Here is a 21,612-nt window from a genome sequence, read left to right as displayed (position 1 = left end):
TGTTCATGAGGATGACTCAGCCAACACCATGGCCTCTTCCAATTCATCACCACACATTCATTCTGTGATCATCATTGCCGTTCATTCTTTCACTCTCATGGCTACACCCTGGGTTGTGTCCTCTTAAGTACTGCTCCCTACAGAAGTTAAATACTCACCTGGTTCATAGACCTCCATATTTTCAGCTCTTCTATTTTGATATTCTGTGTATACTTTTCAACAATAAAGTGAAGAAATGGGTATATTCCTTGGGCAGTTCCACTTTAGGAACTTAAATAATCAGAGAAGTACCAAAGATTTATGTATAAGGGTGTTCAAGAATTGGAAACAACCTAAAATTGAACAATTATGTTTCATTACTATGGACTAATGCATTATCAATAAATTTATTTTGGAAGACTGTTGCATCTGTGACTATAATACTAGCAAATGCTTATCTAAGGATTTTATTTATTTGACAGAGAGAGATCAAGTAGGTAGAGAGGCAGGCAGAGAGAGAGAGAAGCAGGCTCCCTGCTGAGTAGAGAACCCAATGTGGGGCTTGATCCCAGGACCCTGAGACCATGACCTGAGCTGAAGGCAGAGACTTAACCCACTGAGCCACCCAGGGGCTCCCAGCAAATGCTTATCTAACATAATGTTCCAGAGACTATTTTAAATGTTTTATGTGTTTTAAATTATTTAGGTTTCACAATAATCCTGGCTACTCCTCCATCACTCTGAGGTAGCTATAGCATTAGTTGTCCTATTTGATAAATGAGGAAACTGAAACCCCGCAAAACCAGGTAACTTCCTCTAAAATGATGATGATTCTCATGGTGATCCGCAAACCCCTGAGCACACCCAAGACACTTTCAGGGGGGTTGTGAGGTCAAAACTATTTTCATGATAACACTAGGATGTCATTTGCCTCTTCTACTGTGTTGGGATTTGCACCAATGCAAAGGCAATGAGGGGAAACTGCTGGCGCCTTAGCACAGATGCAAGGCGATAGCACCAAATTATATCAGTAGTCATGGTATTCTTGTAACCCCACATCCTTGTGGTTTAAAAAAACAGACAAAAAACTTTGTGGTGAGGGATGCCTGGGTGGCTCAGTTGGTTAAGCAGCTGCCTTCGGCTCAGGTCATGATCCCGGCGTCCTGGGATCGAGTCCCACATCGGGCTCCTTGCTCCATGGGGAGCCTGCTTCTCCCTCTGCCTCTGCCTGCCACTCTGTCTGCCTGTGATCGCTCTCGCTCTCTCTCTCTGACTAAATAAATTTAAAAAAAAATCTTAATAAACTTTGTGGTGAATCAGTAAAACGTATTAGTTTGATTACATATCAACCCTTGAGTGCATATCTTTAATATTTTCTGAAGCAACCTGGGAAATACATGGAGCACTTTTGCCACAGGCTGGAGCTTGAGGACTGTCTTGAGGAAAAGCACTTGAGCAACTCTTTGAGTTGTGAGGTGAAGTAGCCACTATTTTCACAGAACATTCTTACATAAAAGAACAACTGCCAGACAAGCTATGGTTATTTAGACTTAGATATTTGGCAAACTTAATCCCCACCAAAAGATAAATGGAGGGCGCCTGGGTGGCTCAGTGGGTTAAGTTGCTGCGTTCGGCTCAGGCCCTGATCTCAGGGTCCTGGGATCGAGTCCCGCATCGGGCTCTCTGCTCAGCAGGGAGCCTGCTTCCTCCTCTCTCTCTCTGCCTGCCTCTCTGCCTATTTGTGATCTCTCTTTGTCAAATAAATAAATAAAATCTTTAAAAAAAAAAAAAAAGATGAATGGGAAGGAGCCTTGCTTCCAAACAAACAACAAACAGTTTTTGTTAGTGAAAATTTGAGCTCTCAAGAGAAATTTTGGAAAACTAGTATGTGTCACTGAGCTTGACATTCTCAAAGATATATTTTTTTTAATTTTTATTTATTTATTTTTTTTACAAATTGAAGTTTTCTGGCAACAATGCTTTTTTTTTTTTTTTTAAAGATTTATTTATTTGACAGAGAGAAATCACAAGTAGACAGAGAGGCAGCCAGAGAGAGAGAGAGAGGGAAGCAGGCTCCCTGCTGAGCAGAGAGCCCGATGCGGGACTCGATCCCAGGACCCTGAGATCATGACCCGAGCCGAAGGCAGCGGCTTAATCTACTGAGCCACCCAGGCGCCCCCTCAAAGATATTTTTTAAGATTTTATTTTACCTACTTTAAAAAAGATTTTATTTTACTTTAAAATATTTTATTTTATTTTTTAAATTTCTGAAAAAGATTTTATTTATTTGAGATACAGCAAGAGAGAGAGAAACAGAGCACGCATGAGCAGGGGAAAGGGGCAGAGGGAGAGGGAGAAGCAGACTCCCCGCTGAGCAGGGAGCCTGATGCAGAACTCAATCCCAGGACCCTTGGGTAATGACTTGAGTAGAAGGCAGATGCTTAACAGACTGAGCCACCCAGACACCTTAAAAGATTGTATTTTTAAGCAATCTCTACACCCAGTGTGGGACTGCAATTTATAACCCCGAGATCAAGAGTCACACTCTCTTGGGGCTCCTGGATGGCACAGTCAGTTAAGCAATGGATTCTTGGTTTCCAGTTAGGTCACAATCTCACAGTCATGATCTCAGTGTCGTGAGATCAGGCCCTGAGTTGAGCTCTGCACTCAGTGCAGAATCTGCTTAAGATTCTCTCTCCCTGACACAGAGAACCCCACTCAAAATCAATAAAAATCACTCAACAACCCAAGGTATAATAGTGAAACTTGCAAATCTCAGAGACAAGGAAAAAATCCTGAAAGCAGCTCAGGACAAAAGGTCAGTAACCTACAAGGGTACAAATATTAAACTGGCAGAAGACCTCTCCATAGAGACCTGGAATGACAGAAAGGACTAACATGATATATTCAGGATGTTAAATGAGAAAAATATGCAGCCAGGAATATTTTATTCAGCTAGGATGTCATTCAAAATAGAAGGAGAGATAAAAAGTTTCTAGGACAGGGGCGCCTGGGTGGCTCAGTGGGTTAAAGCCTCTGCCTTCAGCTCAGGTTATGATCCCAGGGTCCCAGGATCGAGCCCCACATTAGGCTCTCTGCTCGACAGGGAGCCTGCTTCCCCTCCTCTCTCTCTGCCTGCCTCTCTGCCTACTTGTGATCTCTGTCTGTCAAATAAATAAAAATAAAAAATTTAAAATATATATATTTAAAAGTTTCTAGGACAAACAGAAACTAAAAGAACTTGTGATTACCAAACCAGCCCTACAAGAAATATAACAGCATCCTTTAAGTGAAGAGAGAGCCCAAAAGTAACATAGACCACAAAGGAACAGAGACCATATACAGAAACAGTGACTTTACAGGTAATACAATGGCACTCAATTCATATCTTTCAATAGTTACTCTGAGTGTGGATACCTGGGTGGCTCAGTTGTTAGGCATCTGCCTTCAGCTCAGGTCATGATCTCAGGGTTCTGGGATTGAGCCTGATTGGGCTTCCTGCTCTGAGGGAAGCCTGCTTCTCCATCTCCCACACTCCCTGCTTGTGTTCCCTCTCTTGCTTTCTCTCTCTGTGTCAAATCAATAAATAAAATCTTTAAAAAAAATAGTTACTCTGGTTGTAAATGGGTTAAATGCCCCAATCAAAAGACACAGGGTATTAGATTGAATAAAAAAGCAAGACCCATCAATATGCTCTCTGAAAGAGACTCATTTTAGACCCAAAAGACACCTCCAGATTGAAAGCAAGTAGATGGAAAACCATTTATCATTCTAATAGACATCAAAGGAAAGCTGGGGTGGCAATCCTTATATCAGACAAATTAGATATTAAATCAAAGACTGTAATAATAATAAAAAAAAAGACTGTAATAAGAAATGAGGAAGTAGAGTACATCACAATGAAAGGGTATATCCAACAAAAAGATTTAACAATAAATATAAATATTTATATAAGGGCATACATATTTATGTCCTTAACATGGGAGCAGCCAATTACATAAGCCAACTGATAACAAAATTAAAGAAACATATCAGTAATAATACAATAAAAGTAGGGGATTTTAATATCCCATTCACTGAAATGGACAGATCATCTAAGCAGAAGATCAACACAGAAACAAGGGCTTTGAATGACACACTGGACCAGATAGATTTCACAGATATATTCAGCACATTCCATCATAAAGCAACAGAATACACATTCTTCTTGATTGCATATGGAACATTCTCCAGAACAGATCACATTCTCAGTCACAAATCAGGTCTTGGGGTGCCTGGGTGACTCAGTGGGTTAAAGTCTCTGCTTTCAGCTGGGGTCATGATCCCAGGGTTCTGGGATCAAGCCCCGAATCAGGCTCTCTGCTCAGCAGGGAGCCTGCTTTCCCCCTCCCCCACCTGCCTCTCTGCCTACTTGTGATCTCTGTCTGTCAAATAAATAAATAAAATCTTTTAAAAAATCAGGTTTCAACTGGTACCAAGCAATTGGGATCATTCCCCACATATTTTCAGACCATGGTTTGAATGTGGAACTCAATCACAAGAGGACATTTGGAAAGAACTCAAAGACATGGAGGCTAAAGAGCATCTGACTAAAGAATAAATGGGTCAACCAGGAAATTAAAGACAATTTTTTGAAATTCATGGAAACAAATAAAAATGAATACACAACTGTTCGAAACCTTTGAGATGCAGCAAAGACGGTTCTAAGAGGGAACTATATAACAATACAAGCCTTCCTCAAGAAACAAAAAAGGTCTCAAATACACAATCTAACCTTAGACCTAAAGGAGCTGGAGAAAGAACAGCAAATAAAGCCTACACCCAGCAGGAGAAGAGAATTAATAAAGAAATCAATAAAATAGAAACCAAAAGAAAAGTAGAATGGATCAATGAAACTAGGAGCCCGTTCTTAGAAAGAATTGATAAGATTGATACCCACCCTGGCCAGACTTATCAAAAAGAAAAGAGAAAGGACCCAAATAAATAAAATCATGAATGAAAAAGGAGAGATCACAACTACAAAATACAAACAACTATAAGCACATATTATAAACAACTATATGCCAACAAATTAGGTAAACTGGAAGAGATGGATGCATTCCTAGAGACATATGAACATCCAAAACTGAAACAGGAAGAAATAGAAAACCTGAACAGACCCATAACCAGCAAGGAAATTGAAGCAGTAATCAAAAATCTCCCAACAGGGGCGCCTGGGTGGCTCAGTGGGTTAAGCTGCTGCCTTCAGCTCAGGTCATGATTTCAGGGTCCTGGGATCGAGCCCCGAATCGGACTCTCTGCTCAGCAGGGAGCCTGCTTCCTCCTCTCTCTCTCTGCCTGCCTCTCTGCCTGCTTGTGATCTTTCTATGTCAAATAAATAAATAAAATCTTTAAAAAAATAAAAATCTCCCAACAAACAACAGTTCAGGGCCAGATGGTTTCCCAAGGGAATTCTACCAAACATTTTTTTTTATATAAAGATTTTATTTATTTATTTGACAGATCACAAGTAGGCAGAGAGGCAGGCAGAGAGAGAGAGGAGGAAGCAGGCTCCCCGCTGAGCAGAGAGCCTGATGCAGGACTTGATCCCAGGACCCTGAGATCATGACCTGAGCCGAAGGCATAGGCTTTAACCCACTGAGCCACCCAGGCGCCCAATTCTACCAAACATTTAAAGAAGAATTAACATCCATTCTTCTGAAGCTGTAGCAAAAAAAAATAGAAATGGAAGGGAAACTTCCAAACTCTTTCTATGGGGCCCGCATTATCTTGATCCTAAAACCAGACAAAGAACCCACCAAAAAGAAGAATTATGGACCAATATCCCTGATGAATATGGAAGTAAAAATTCCTAACAAAATACTAGCCAATAGGATCCAATAGTACATTAAAAGGATTATTCACCATGACCAAGTGGGATTTATTCCTGGGCTGCAAGGGGGCTCAACATCCACAAATCAATCAATGTAATACACTACATTAATGAAAGAAAGAACAAAAACCATATACTCTCAATAAATGCTTAATAAGCATTGGACAAATTACAGCATCCTTTCTTGATTAAAATTCCATGTAGTGTAGGGATAGAGGGAGCATACCTCAATATCATAAAAGCCATTTATGAGAAGCTCACAGTGAATATCATTCTCAATGGAGAAAAACTGAGAGCTTTTCACCTAAGGTCAGGAACATGGCAGGGATGCCACCACTGCTATTCAACATAGTTCTAGAAGTCCTAGCCTCAGCAATCAGACAACAAAAAGAAATAAAAGACTTTTGAATTGGCAAAGAAGTCAAACTCTCAGTCTTTGCGGATGACATGACACTCTATGTGGAAAACCTAAAATACTTCATCCCAAACTTGCTAGAACTCATATAGGAATTCAGTAAAGTGTCAGGATATAAAATCAATGCACAGAAATCAGTTTCTATAGACCAACAATGAGACAGAAGAAAGAGAAACTAAGGATCTGATCCCACTTCCATCCAAACGATAAGATACCTAGGAATAAACCTAACTAAAGAGGTAAAGGATCTGTACTCAGAAAAGTATAGAACCCTCATGAAAGAGACTGAGGAAGACAACAACAAAGTGTTTCTTGTGATCTCTCCTCCTTCATTTCTTTCAACAAAGAAATGGAAAACTGTTCCATGCTCATGGATTGGAAGAACAAATATTGTTAAAATGACTATGCTACCTACAGCAATCCATATATTCAATGCAAATCCTATCAAAATACTTCTTCACCAAGCTAGAATAAATAATTCTAAAATTTGTATAGAGCCAAAAGGGACCCCAAATAGCCAGAGGAATGTTGGTGGCATCACAATTCTGGACTTTAAGCTCTATTACAAAGCTGTAATCATCAAGACAGTATGGTACTGGCACAAAACAGACACATAGATCAATGGAACAGAATAGAGAGCCCAGAAATGGACCCTCAACTCTATGGTCAACCATTCATCGTCCAATGGAAAAAAAACAACTCCCCTCAAAAAATGGTGTTGGGAAAATTGGACAGCCACATGCAGAAGAATGAAACTGGACCAGTTCTTTACACCACACACAAAAATAGATTCAAAGTGGATGAAAGACCTCAATGTGAGACAGGAATCCATCAAAATTCTTGAGGAGACCGCAGGCAGTAACCTCTTCGACTTGAGGGATACCAACTTCTTCCTAGAAACATCGCCAAAGACAAGGGAAGCAAGGGCAAAAAAGAACTATTGGAACTTCATCAAGATGAAACACTTTGCACAGCAGATGAAACGCTTTTGCACAGCAAAGGAAACAGTCAACAAAACCAAAGACAACCGACAGAATGGGAGAAGATATTTGCAAATGACATATCAGATAAAGGGCTAGTATCCAAAATCTATAAATAACTTATCAAACTCAATACTCAACAAATAATCCAGTCAAGAAATGGGCAGAAGAGGGGCACCTGGGTAGCTCGGTGGGTTAAAGCCTCTGTCTTCAGCTCAGGTAATGATCCCAGGGTCCTGGGATCGAGCTCCACATTGGGAATCTCTGCTCAGCAGGGAGTCTGCTTCCTCCTCTCTCTCTCTGCCTGCCCCTCTGCCTACTTGTGATCTCTGTCAAATAAATGAATAAAATCTTAAAAAAAAAAAAAAAAGAAAGAAATGGGCAGAAGATGGGGCACCTGTGTGACTCAGTAGGTTGAGTCTCTACCTTCAGCATGGGTTGTGATCTCAGGATACTAGGATCGAGTCCCATGACAGGCTCCCTGCTCAGTGGGGAGTCTGCTTCTCCTCTCCCTTTGCCCCTTACCCTGCTTGTGCTCTCACTCTTTCTCACATAAATAAACTAAACATTGAAAAGAAAAGAAAAGATCAATAGAGTATCTACCAAAGAACAGAAAGAAAAGGAGCTGGCTCAGTTGGTAAAACATGAGGATCTTGGGGTCATAAGTTCAAGTCCCATATTGGGCGTAGAGCTTACTTGAAAAAACAAGTCAATAAATCTTAAAAAGAAAAGATAAACAGACTGACAACAGGCTTCTAATCAGCAACAATAGATAAAAAACACATGGAATTGTATCTGAAGTCCTTGAGGGAAGGTTGCCTGAATGGCTCACAGTCTGTTGAGTGATGGGCTCTTGGCTTCAGCTCAGGTTGTGATCTCAGGGTTGTGAGATCAACCCCAACTCTGAGCTCTGCCCTCAGTGTGAAGTCTGCTTAAGATTCTTTCTCTCCTGGGGCACCTGGGTTAAGCCTCTGCCTTTGGCTCAGGTCATGATCTCAGCATCCTGGGATTGAGCCCACGTTGGTCTCTCTGCCTAATGGGGAGCCTGTTTCCCCCTCCCTCTCTGTCTGCCTCTCTGCCTACTTGTAACTACTCTCTCTGTCAAATAAATAAATAAAATCTTTATTAAAAAAAAAAGATTCTCTCCCTCTGCACTTCCCCTTCTCTCTTAAATAAGTCATTAAGAATCTATACAAAAGGGATGCCTGGGTGGCTCAGTTGGTTAAGCAGCTGCCTTCGGCTCAGGTCATGATCCCAGCGTCCTGGGATCGAGTCCCGCATCGGGCTCCTTGCTCCGCAGGGAGCCTGCTTCTCCCTCTGACTCTGCCTTCCACTCTGTCTGCCTGTGCTTGCTCTCTCTCTCTCTCTCTCTTACAAATAAATAAATAAAATCTTTAAAAAAAAAAAAAAAAAAAAAGAATCTATACAAAAAAATAAAAAATAAAGCCTTGAGGGAAAACAGATGTTAGTTTTTTAAAGTATATTGTTCATCAGATTTTAATTTATTCTTCATTGTCATTTAAAAAATTTTTTTAAATTTTTTTATCCCCAGGGGTCCAGGCCTGTGAATCACCAGGTTTACACACTTCACAGCACTCACCATAGCACATACCCTCCCCAATGTCCATAACCCCACCCCCCTTCTCCCAACCCCCCTCCCCCTAACAACCCTCAGTTTGTTTTGTGAGATTAAGAGTCACTTATAGTTTGTCTCCCTCCCAATCCCATCTTGTTTCATTTATTTTTCTCCTACCCACTGAACCCCCCATGTTGCATCTCCACTTCCTCATATCAGGGAGATCATATGATAGTCTTTCTCCAAATGACTCATTTCGCTAAGCATGATACCCTCTAGTTCCATCCAAGTTATCGCAAATGGCAAGATTTCATTTCTTTTGATGGCTGCATAGTATTCCATTGTGTATATATACCACATCTTCTATATTCATTCATCTGTTGATGGACATCTAGGTTCTTTCTATAGTTTGGCTATTGTAGACATTGCTGCCATAAACATTCGGGTGCATGTGCCCCTTCGGATCACTACGTTTGTATCTTTAGGGTAAATACCCAGTAGTGCAATTGCTGGGTCATAGGATAGTTCTATTTTGAACATTTTGAGGAGCCTCCATGCTGTTTTCCAGAGTGGCTGCACCAGCTTGCATTCCCACCAACAGTGTAGGAGGGTTCCCCTTCCTCCGCATCCTCGCCAGCATCTGTCATTCCCTGACTTGTTAATTTTAGCCATTCTGACTGGTGTTTCATTGTCATATTTTGATCAACACTTGTGAAGCATTCTTCTATTGAACTTCCTGAGAATGAAATGGAGTTATGATATTCATAAACTACAAAGTCATTATCTGATAAGTAAGTATAGAAAAATTAGAGTAATATGACTATTAAGTTAAGACAATAATGATGAAATAACAGAACGAGATATTGTTTGAAAGAATGATAGAATCAACAATACCTTAGAGCTATGAGAGAAAAGTAACTTCCTATCCCGAGAGGATAAATACAGTGCAAAATAAATTATTGTAACTGAAAATACCTTAGACTAATCCAGAATGTGTTTTTCTATTAGATTCCATTAGGACACCTAAAAATCACTGAGGCACTCTGCCAGCAATCAATGCTGGATCTCAGAGACATAATGGTTCAGTATATCTTATGGTAATTAATCTGCATTTTTAAAGGGTTTTTTAATTTATTTATTTGACAGAGAGATAGATCACAAGTAGGCAGAGAGGCAGGCAGAGAGAGAGGGGGAAGCAAGCAGCCTCCCCACCGAGCAGAGAGCCGGACGCAAGGGTTAATCCCAGGACCCTGAGACCATGACCCTAGCCAAAGGCAGAGGCTTAACCCACTGAGCCACCCAGGCATCCCTAATCTGCATTTTAAATCATTATCTCTGGTAAAACTGACATGTTTTAAAGATCACACTATTTTCATATTATATGAGAGAGGATCACACTATTTTCATATTATATGAGAGAGGAATGGACAAAATACACATTTTTAATGGATACTTTAGTGTACATAGAAACCTCTATTAAATGTTATAATAGGGGCACCTGGATGGCTCAGTCAATTTAGCGCCAGCCTTCGGCTTACGTCGTGATCCCAGGGTCCTGGGATCAGGGTCCTTGCTCGGGAGGGAGCCTGCTTCTCCCTCTCCCTCTCCCTGCTACTCCACCTGCTTGTGCTCTCTCTCTCTCTCTCATCCCCATGAAATAAATAAATAAATAGATAGATAAATAAAATATTCTTAAAAAAAAGAAATGTTATAGTAAATGTAGAATATTTCTGCATTTTAAATTGAGGTATAATTAACATAGAGTGTTATATTGGTTTCAGGTGTACCATACAGTGATTCAACAATCCTATACAGTTCTCCATGCTCATCATGATAAGTATACTCTCAATCCCTTTATCTATTTCACCTATTCCCCTACCCACTGCCTCTCTAACAACTACCATTTCTCTGTATTTAAGAGTCTGGTTTTCTTGTTTGTCTCTTTTTTTCTTTGTTTTGTTTCTTAAATATCACCTATGAGTGAAATTATATGATATTTTTCTTTCTCTTACTGACTTCTCTCACTTAGCATTATACCTTCTAGGCCCATCCATGTTTTTGTAATTTCTACACTTTTTAAAACAACAACAAAAAAACCCTAAAGCCATAGCTCATTGGAAACAAAATAAATTTTTGACTTACTGCTTTGAGAAAATGTCACTTCAAAATTTTATCACCAAGTTTGCTTAATAAAAATCAGTAAAATCTTTAGTTCACTTAGTACACTTTCTACAATAGAAGATTGGGATTTGGGGGTGCCTGGGTGGCTCAGTGGGTTAAGACGCTGCCTTCGGCTCAGGTCATGATCTCAGGGTCCTGGGATCTAGTCCTATGTCGGGCTCTCTGCTCAGCGGGGAGCCTGCTTCCCTTCCTCTCTCTCTGCCTGCCTCTCTGCCTACTTGTGATCTCTCTCTGTCAAATGAATGAATAAAAACTTTAAAAAAAAAAAGAAAGAAGAAGAAGATTCGGATTTCATTCTTTAAATACTCCACAAGCAACACTCATCACCTCTTCCAATAGTAGACCATAGTTATTGGGTATTTATTGTTTGTTTGTTTGTTTTGGTGCTGAACCCCAGGAGACCACAGTTTTAGAATCAATTAGTATTTATTCTTTTTTTAAAAAAAGATTTTATTTATTTATTTGACAGAGATCAGAAGCAGGCAGAGAGGCAAGCCAAGAGAGATTGGAGGAAACAGGCTCCCCGCCGAGCAGTGAGCCCCAATCCCAAGACCCTGAGATCATGACCTGAGCCAAAGGCAGAGGCTTTAACCCACTGAGCCACCCAGGCGCCCAGTACATATTCTTTTTAAAAAAATTTTTTTATTTATGAGAGAGAGAGAGTGAGCGAGAGTGGGGTGAAAGACAGAGGGGGAAGCAGACTCCCCGCTGAGCAGTTATCCCAACTCAGGGCTCTCTCCCAGGTCCCTGAGATCATGACCTGAGCTAAAAGCAGTTGCTTAGCTAATTGAGCCAGTCAGGTGCCCAGTTTATGACTATATATTTTATTCACAATTAAGCCAAATAATTATGGTTAATTTTGCCTTATATAAATTTTTGTTTTTCCTGGAATTTCCAATTGCCCTGGGTTTTTAAGGCTTTTTTTTTTTTTTAAGATTTTTATTTATTTATTTGGCAGACAGAGATTACAAGTAGGCAGAGGAGATAGGCAGAGAGAGAGGAGGAAGCAGGCTCCCCGTCGAGCAGAGAGCCTGATGTGGGGCTCTATCCCAGGACCCTGGGACCATGACCTGAGCCAAAGGCAGAGGCTTTAACCCACTGAGCCATCCAGGTGCCCCATGCCCTGGGTTTTTGTTTGTTCATTTTGTTTCATAGATTCTGTCAGAAGTGTAAACCTCTTGGGGTGCCTAGTTGGCTCAGTTGGTCAAGTGTCAGACTCTTGGTTTCAACTCAGGTCATGATTTCATGGGTCCTAAGATAGAGCCAGAGTCAAGCCCCTAACCAGGTGGAGCCCTGAGTGGATCTCTGCATTGAGCTCCAAGCTCAGCCAGACAGGCTGCTTGAGGATTCTCTCCCTCTGCCTCCCCCCTCATTTGTGTGTGTGTGTGTGTGTATACATGCATGCCTATGCATGCTTGCTTGCTCTCTCTCTCAAATAAATAAATCTTGAAGAAAAAAAGAAGTATAAATCTCTCAGGTCAAACACAGTAGGTAGCCTGTTGACCTCATGTGTTGTCAAGCTGTCCTGGTGGCAGGAGGCCTGCTGCAAAGTTGTCCTGGCTCTTACCTACACCGTCATCCATGGAATCCCTTTGTTTCTTTTCTGTGTGGATCAATCCTTTATTTCCAGGATGCCATGTTTTGATTTTCCCTGGTTTCATCCTCTGTTTTAGTACTTCATCATCCACTAGCTTCCTGAGGAAGGGAGCACAGAAAGAAAATTTCCTGTCTTTGCATGCTCGGAAACATCTTGGAGGATTCAATTAGGATTCTAGATTAAAAATAATAATCATCTAGAGTTTTGAGGGCATTATCCCCATCATTTTCTAGTTTTCAGGAGTGTTATTATTATTATTTTTTTAAATGTTCCTTTGGTTTCATGAAGGGTAGGGTTTTTTTTTTCTTTTTTTAAGATTTTATTTATTTGTCAGAGATAGAGGGAGAGAGTGAGCACGCACAGGCAGACAGAGTGGCAGGCAGAGGCAGAGGGAGAAGCAGGGTCCCTGCCGAGCAAGGAGCCTCAATCCCAGGACGCTGGGATCATGACCCGAGCCAAAGGCAGCTGCTTAACCAACTGAGCCACCCAGGCATCCCTTCAGGAGTGTTATTAAATCCAATGCCATTCTGTGTGTGCAAGTGAGTATCCCTTGTATGCCAACCTTTCTCTCTCAAAGCCTTTAACCGTTTTTTTTCTTTTTTGAGAGAGAGAGAGAGTTGAGATGAGCGTGGGGCGGGGCAGAAGAAGAGGGAGGGAGAGAATCTTAAGTAGCCTCTACAGCCAGTTCAGAGCCTGCTGCCAGGCTCTGGCTGGATATCGGGATCCTGAGATTATTACCCAAGCCAAAATCAAGAGTCTGACACTTAACCAAATGCGCTACCTGGATGCCCCTCTCCGGAAGCCTTTAGAAGTTTCACTAAATATTTACTATGAAATTTCATAATGAAATACCCTTGGGTGTTTGATTTTCAAAAAAAAAAATTGTTTCTTTGTTTTTTATATTTAGTGTGTTAGTCCCTTTCAATCTGGAAACTCATGTCCTTCAGTTCAGGAACATATTTTTGAATTATTTCTTTTTTTTTTTTTTTTTTAAGATTTTATTTATTTATTTGTCATAGAGAGAGAAGCGAGAGCAAGCACAGGCAGACAGAGTGGCAGGCAGAGACAGAGGGAGAAGCAGGCTCCCCGCCAAGCAAGGAGCCCGATGTGGGACTCTATCCCAGGACGCTGGGATCATGACCTGAGCCGAAGGCAGCCGCTTAACCAACTGAGCCACCCAGGCGTCCCTTGAATTATTTCTTTAATAATTTTCCACCAATTACTTGATTTATTCTCTCTTCCAAAACTCCTTTTTAAAAAAAAAAAAAAAAGATTTTATTTGTTTATTTGACAGAGACAGAGATCACAAGTAGCAGAGAGGCAGGCAGAGGGGGAGACGGAAGCAGGCTCCCCACCGAGCAGAGGGTCCAACGTGGAGCTCCATCCTAAGACCCTGAGATCATGACCTGAGCCGAAGGCAGAGGCCCAACCCACTGAGCCACCCAGGCACCCCCAAAAAACTCTGATTTTTAAAGATTTTTAAATTTATTTTCGTGAGGGGGAGAGAGAGTGTGAGAAAGTATGAGCAGGGAGAGGGGCAGAGGGAGGAGCAGATTCCCCGTGCAGGGCTTAATCCCAGGATCCTGGGATCCTGACCTGAGCTAAAGCCAAGAGTTGGAAACTTAACCCACTGCTGAGCCATCCAGGGACCCCTCTGAGGATATTAATTGCAGTTTTTTGTAATTGTCTTCTGACCCCTTCATTATCTGTTATCCTCTTGGCTCCTTTTCTTGTCTTTCATGTTTGAGGCTGCCTTCAGATCTCTGTTAATCCTTGGCTATCTGCTCCGACTTGAGCATGAGGTCCAAAAGAGAAATTGAAAGCTCATAGAGGGTCCAGAAAAAGTCAGCTGGTGGGCCTCATTGCGTGGTGGATGAGGGAGGGACCAGTTCTTGAGCTCCTATGAACTTTTCTCCTGGGTCAGTCATTGTCCCCCAAAAAGGAATTTTCCAATCCTCCTGACCCTGCTTTCAAAGGACTAAGATCTAATTTTTTAAGTCTTTACAAGTGCTAAGACTCCAATTATCTTACACCGTTTTGGATTCTAGCTCCACACCTCATGAGTAGAATGGAAAATATTCAAACTTAAGGATTTAAAACCTCACACATCTGACTTTCCATTTTCAAAATTACATCTTTCATTTGCTCCAGTCTTCCCTTTCTTTGTCCTTGTGCTTTTCTGTTTTTTTAAATTTTTACTTTCTTACTCTCATTTTTTGTTATTGTTGTTATTCTTTTGGTTAACTCATGGCCCAAGGTGACTGATGGAGCTCCAGTTATCATATCTGCATTCTAGCCAAAAATCAGGAGGTTGGGGAAATGGCACAAAATGATTAATATAAACTTTAATCAATTATTTATTTATTTGTTTGTTTATTTATTTTCAAGTAATTTCTGTGGCCAAGATGGGATTGAGCTTACCACACCAAGATCAAGAATCCCACACTCCACTGACCAAGCAAGGCAGGGGCCCCCTTTATGTTCCTTTTAAATAGAGCAAGGCAGGGGCCCCCTTTATGTTCCTTTTAAATAGCTTTCTTATAGGGGCACGTGGGTGGCTCAGTGCGTTAAAGCCTCTGTCATGATCTCAGGGTCCTGGGATCAAACCCGGAATCCGGCTCTCTGCTCAGTGGGGAGCCTGCTTCCTCCTCTCTCTCTGCCTGCTCCTCTGCCTACCTGTGATCTCTCTCTGTCAAATAAATAAATAAAATAAAATAAAAAAGAAAACAGGTGTAGCTACTATTTAAAAAAAAGGGGAGGGGTGCCTGGGTGGCTCAGTGGGTTAAGCCTCTGCCTTCGGCTTGGGTCATGATCTCAGGGTCCTTGGATCAAGCCCTGCATCAGGCTCTCTGCTCAGCAGGAAGCCTGCTTCCCCCTCTCTCTTTGCCTGCCTCTCTGCCTACTTGTGACCTCTCTCTCTCTCTCTGTCAAATAAATAAATAAAATCTAAGGGAACAAAAAGGTTTCTTATATGTGTTATTCAGCAACTTTGGCTTATATCTCATTGGCCAGAGTTTCACATGGCTACCCTTAGCTGCAAGGGAACACAGGAAACATGAATTATTTTACTAAAGAAGTAGAGGAGAGTGGAGTTTCTATTTTTAAGTTCTTAATTGATTGATTGATTGATTGATTTAAAAGTAGGCCCCATGCCCAGCACAGAGCTCAATGCTGGGGTCAAACTCATGACCCTGAGATCAAGACCCTGAGATGAAGACCTGAGCTTAGATCAAGACTCAGACACCCGGGGCGCCTGGGTGGCTCAGTGGGTTACGCCGCTGCCTTCGGCTCAGGTCATGATCTCAGGGTCCTGGGATCGAGTCCCACATCGGGCTCTCTGCTCGGCAGGGAGCCTGCTTCCTCCTCTCTCTCTCTGCCTGCCTCTCTGCCTACTTGTGGTCTCTCTCTGTCAAATAAATAAATAAAATCTTAAAAAAAAAAAAAGTTATAAAAAAAAAAAAAAAGACTCAGACACCCAACTGATGGAGCCATCCAAGTACCCCTTAAGTTTTTATTTTATTTTATTTTTTATTTTTAAAGTTATTTATTTATTTATTTATTTGACAGAGAGAGATCACAAGTAGGCAGAGAGGCAGGCAGAGAGAGAGAGAGAAGGAAGCAGGCTCCCTGCTGAGCAGAGAGCCCGATGCAGGACTCGATCCCAGGACCCTGAGATCATGACCTGAGCCGAAGGCAGCGTCTTAACCCACTAAGCCACCCAGGCGCCCTTAAGTTTTTATTTTAATCACCCACTGTTCATCATGATAAGTGTATTCCTTATTCCCTTTACCTATTTCACCCATTTTCCCACCTCTCTCCCTTCTGGTAACCATCAGTTTTTCTCGTTGTAGTTAAAAGCCTATTTCTTGGTTTGTCTCTCTTTTTCCCCTTTGCTCATTTGTTTTGTTTCTTAAATTCCACATATGAGTATAATCATATAGTATTTGTCATTCTCTGACTAACTTATTTCACTTAGCATTATACTCTCTAACTTCATCCATGTCATTCCAGTTAGCAAGATTTCATTCTTTTTTATGACCGAATTATACACACACACACACACACACACACACACACACATCTATATCTATCATCTATATCTCACATCTTTTTTATCCATGCATCCATTGATAGGACACTTGGGCTGCTTCCATATCTTGGCTATTGTAAATAATGCTGCTATAAACAGAGGGGTGTCTGGGACGCCTGGGTGGCTCAGTTGGTTAAGCAGCTGCCTTCGGCTCGGGTCATGATCCCAGCGTCCTGGGATCGAGTCCCACATCGGGCTCCTTGCTCCGCAGGGAGCCTGCTTCTCCCTCTGACTCTGCCTTCCACTCTGTCTGCCTATGCTCACTCTCGCTCGCTGTCTCTCTGACAAATAAATAAATAAAATCTTAAAAAAAAAAAAAAAAAAAAAAAAAAAAACAGAGGGGTGTCTGTATCCCTTTGAATTAGTGTTTTTGTATTCTTTGGGTAAATACCCAGTAACCCCGAGAATGGAGTTTAGACAGGTGACTACTAGACTCTGCAGTGGTACCTCCCCTTAGCTACTCAATATCTCTCATGTGGCTATTCGTGTTCCAGCAATATATACTTATCTATTTAAGTAATCTCTGCAAGCAGCGTGGGACTCAAACTCATGACTCGAAGATCAAAAGTCACATACTATAGCAACTGAGCCAGGTGCCCCTAGCAACCTATGAACCAAAGACAAATTATCAACTGCCAATTCATCTTATATACAATGGTGGAATAAGAAAAATTAACCATAAGCAAAGCTCTCTCTTTTTCAATAGAGCATAGGAAACACCCAGGAGTTGCTAGTCACCAGCCCATAGACCATTGAGTGGTTTGCCTACGCTCTCATCCCTTGAACCTGGATATGCCAATGTTTGGTTGAACAATATAGAGAGCAGAAGTGATACTTTGTAACCTCTAAGGCTAGGTCCTGAAAGGCAATGCAGCTTTTGCCTAGTTTGCTGAAACACTGATGCTAGGACCAAGTTAGCACTCCAGCTGTCTGGAGGCCACCATCTTGTGAGGAACCCCAAAGTAGCCTACACAGATAGCCCTTGAGAAGCCCCAAGAATATACAAAGTGAAATGCCCAATCATCCCCTGGCTGTTCCAGCTCCAGCTGTGTGACTCCTACCACACCAGACGCCCTGACCCAAGGTGCCCAGCAAAACCCTTTGGAGTCACAGAAGCTGTGGGAATAATAAATGATTGTTATTTTTAAGTTTTGGAGTAATGTGTTACACAGCAATAGATATGTGGAATAACAGGGTAGGTGCCCTGACGGAAGAATTAGTTCCTTAGTTGGTCGTTGGTCTGTCTGGCTTACCCTTGTTCTGCCCCTTGGGAAAATCTCCAATGCTTTCCATGGACTCTTGCTCTGCCCTCAGGGAGGTGGTTCTTTGCCCACCATCCCTCAAAGCCCACCTGAAGGGGCCACAGTGGGGGATACTCTCCTTAAAGACCATGCAGTTTGGGCAGCCACTTCTAGAGGGAGCCACTTCCCAGTTGTGGATCCCGGATGCTTTAGTTTATAGCCATAGGGTGTGGCAGGCCAGGTGGGGATGTTTGTTTGTTTTTGGTTTTGTTAACATATTTTCCTGACAGAATTAGTAGGCTTCCAGTCAATTTTTTTTTAAAGATTTTATTTATTTATTTGACAGACAGAGATCACAAGCAGGCAGAGAGGCAGCAGAGAGAGAGAGGAGGAAGCAGGCTCTCCGCGGAGCAGAGAGCCCGATGCGGGGCTCGATCGCAGGACCCTGAGATCATGACCTGAGCGGAAGGCAGAGGCTTTAACCCACTGAGCCACCCAGGCGCCCCGACTTTCAGTCAATTCTTAAACATGAGTTACCGTGGCAAATGTACCATATTGAGGCGAGGCTAGAAACTCATATTTTGCATATTGGCAGTTATGTCATCCCCCCCATCCCAGCCCTGAAACCCTGCCAGTTGTTGGAGGCTTGACGGGTTACTCGGATCTTCACAGGGAGTCTTGCACCATAGTCAAGTCAGGCACAGAACTCTTAAGCAAAAGTGCTTGAAAGAGTGTTAACTCCTGGTGAGTGACTTGTTTAGCAGCCGCCATTTTGAACTGCTTCAATTTGGGATAGAGAAGCAGTTGTCTTTTTCAGTCCATCAGCCTCCATATAAAAAACACTCTCCCTCAAACTTTTATGTTCCTGAGTGTGTGTGTGTGAAGAGAGAGAGAGAGAGAGATAATGCTTTCCTTAGAAGTGTTATTTCCCTTCCCTTTCTTTTCTTTTTTATATTTACAGATTGGTTCAAGCGTAGTTTCATGTCTCATGCAGAATTTTGCTAAAAGCAGCACCAACAAACCAGAACATGAAACCCTTACTCAATGGCTCTCTAAGATGCATTAACTTTATTAGTTGCATTAAGATGCATTAACTTTATTAGTTGCATTAAGATGCAACTAACTCTTGGCCCAAGTGGTTTGCAAGTACTAGGGGCTGCTAGCTTTCCAGCCTGCAGTGGAACAGATCCTCCTTAAACAACAGGTGACATGCTTCCCGTAAGCAAATGCCACATTTTACATACCACTCCACTTCCATCAGTGTGAGACTGCATTTATGTTTGTGATTGAGACTAGAAACAGACTCTTAAATGAGCGGAAGTTAATTTTTCTCTCAAGGTAGTATGTCCGGATGTAGATCGCCCAGTGCTGCTGACATAGTGTCGTGGGGGTGGAGATGGGGGTGGGGGTGTGGTCCTCATCTTCCCTGTTTACCATCCTCAGCCTGCGTTCTCAATCTGCATCTTGCCTCCAGATCACAAGATCCTTCAATCATCAGGTATGAGCTCCAAACAGGAACAGAAAGTGGGGAGAAGGGAAAAAGGCTTGAAAGGATTAAAGAGGGTATATGCCAGCTGTCTGCCCTTTCTTCCTTCCTTCCTTCCTTTCTTGTTTAAGATTTTATTTGTCAGAGAGAGTAGGAGCAGGGGAAGCTGCAGACAGAGGGAGAAGCAGGCTCCACTGGGAAGCAGGGAGCAGGATGTGGGACTCAATCCCAGGATGCTGGAATCATGACTAGAGTGGAAGGCAGACACTTAACCAACTGAGCTACCTAGGCATCTCTGCCCCTTCTTTAAAGGAGCATTTCTGGAAGATCCATCCAGTAAACACCACTCTCGGCTTTTGTGTTGTTGGGTCCCCCCAAAATTGGGTACCCCAATAATGGGTCTGTGATTAAAGGAGCAAGACTGATACAAAGCGAAGGTCGAGCAAAGCTTTATTTCGTGCCAAGCATCAGGAATCAGCCAACCGTCAAACAGACTGCTCCTGGCTGCCCTTACAGAGAGGACGACCCCTCCCTGCTTTCCAGACTAACTTTTATAGAGCAAAGGCCATGTGGTTGGGCCTGGCCACACACAGGTGGCCAATGAGATTGTAACACACACACAGGAAACTCCACAGTGATGCTAAGCGACCAACTGAATTACAATTTACCCTAGTAGACATTTGATTTAGCCTATCACACCTTGGTTAGGATTGGCGCCAGAAGGCTCCCAAAGGGCGGGGGCCCATACTCCTTGGTAGCTAGGAGACAGTATGCGCCCCCACTGATTGAATACCTCCACCTTGCCTGACCTACCCTTGTACTTGGACTTTGTTACATGGGACTGGTTTCCCAGACTTACTTTTAAATAAGTTCCCAAGGTCAATTTAAGCTTTACAGCAAAATGGCAGTTCAACCAGGGTGGGGCTGCTCTGGCTGAATAGGCCCTTACAGTGTGTTTCTGTACATAGAATGTAGTCTCATAGTCACAAGTAGCTGTAAGAGGTGGAAAATAACAATTTATGTTGCCACCCAAGATAATAGTGGCATGAGCAAACTTTTGTAATTGATGAATATGATCTTCTTGATGGTGGTGATGGTTTTATGCTTGTGTACTAAGTTGAAACTTTTCGAACTACATTTTATATATGTGCAGCATATTGTATGTCAGGTGTAACTCAATAAAGCTGTTTAAAATGTATGTGTTCTAGAAAAAAAATGTATTCTCTAGTAATTGGCTGCAGGGTTTTATATAAGTTCATTAGGTCAAACCTTTGGTTGTGTTGCTCAGATCTTCTATATTCTTTTCTTTTTTCTTTTTTTTTTTTTTTTAAGATTTTATTTATTTATTTATTTGTCAGAGAGAGAGGAGCGAGAGTGAGCACAGGCAGACAGACTGGCAGGCAGAGGCAGAGGGAGAAGCAGGCTCCCTGCCAAGCAAGGAGCCCGATGTGGGACTCGATTCCAGGACTCTGGGACCATGATCCGGGCCGAAGGCAGCTGCTTAACCAACTGAGCCACCCAGGCGTCCCAGATCTTCTATATTCTTTTTTTTTTTTTTTTTTTTTTTTTTTAAGATTTTATTTATTTATTTGTCATAGAGAGAGAAGCGAGAGCAAGCACAGGCAGACAGAGTGGCAGGCAGAGACAGAGGGAGAAGCAGGCTCCCCGCCAAGCAAGGAGCCCGATGTGGGACTCGATCCCAGGACGCTGGGATCATGACCTGAGCCGAAGGCAGCCGCTTAACCAACTGAGCCACCCAGGCGTCCCCAGATCTTCTATATTCTTAATGAAAAACATACACACATCTATGTTTTTTCTATTTTCCTGATCCATAAATTAACTGAGGGATCTATGTTAAGATTTCCCACAATTGGGTAGATTCATCCATTTCTCCTGGGCATTTTGTCAATTTTTTCTTGATAAGATTGAAACTGTATTATTAAGAACATATAGGTTTATAATTATTGTGTCTTTGTAGTGAATTGAAACTTATATCAACGTAGTAGCTCTTTTTACGTGTGGGTACTTTTGTCATAAATTTTATTTCATTTCATCTGGTATTAATATATTTACACTAGCTTTCTTTCAGTTGTATTTGCCTGGTACATATATATTTTCTGTTCTACTTTTAGGCCTTATATTTCTTATTAGGTAGGTCTCTTATAATTAATATATATAGCTGGGTATTAATTTTA

Source organism: Mustela lutreola, chromosome 10 (assembly GCF_030435805.1).
Source record: "Mustela lutreola isolate mMusLut2 chromosome 10, mMusLut2.pri, whole genome shotgun sequence".
In the NCBI taxonomy this organism is placed as follows: domain Eukaryota; kingdom Metazoa; phylum Chordata; class Mammalia; order Carnivora; family Mustelidae; genus Mustela; species Mustela lutreola.
The sequence above is the reverse complement of the archived record's forward strand: the minus strand, read 5'-3'. Positions refer to the sequence as shown.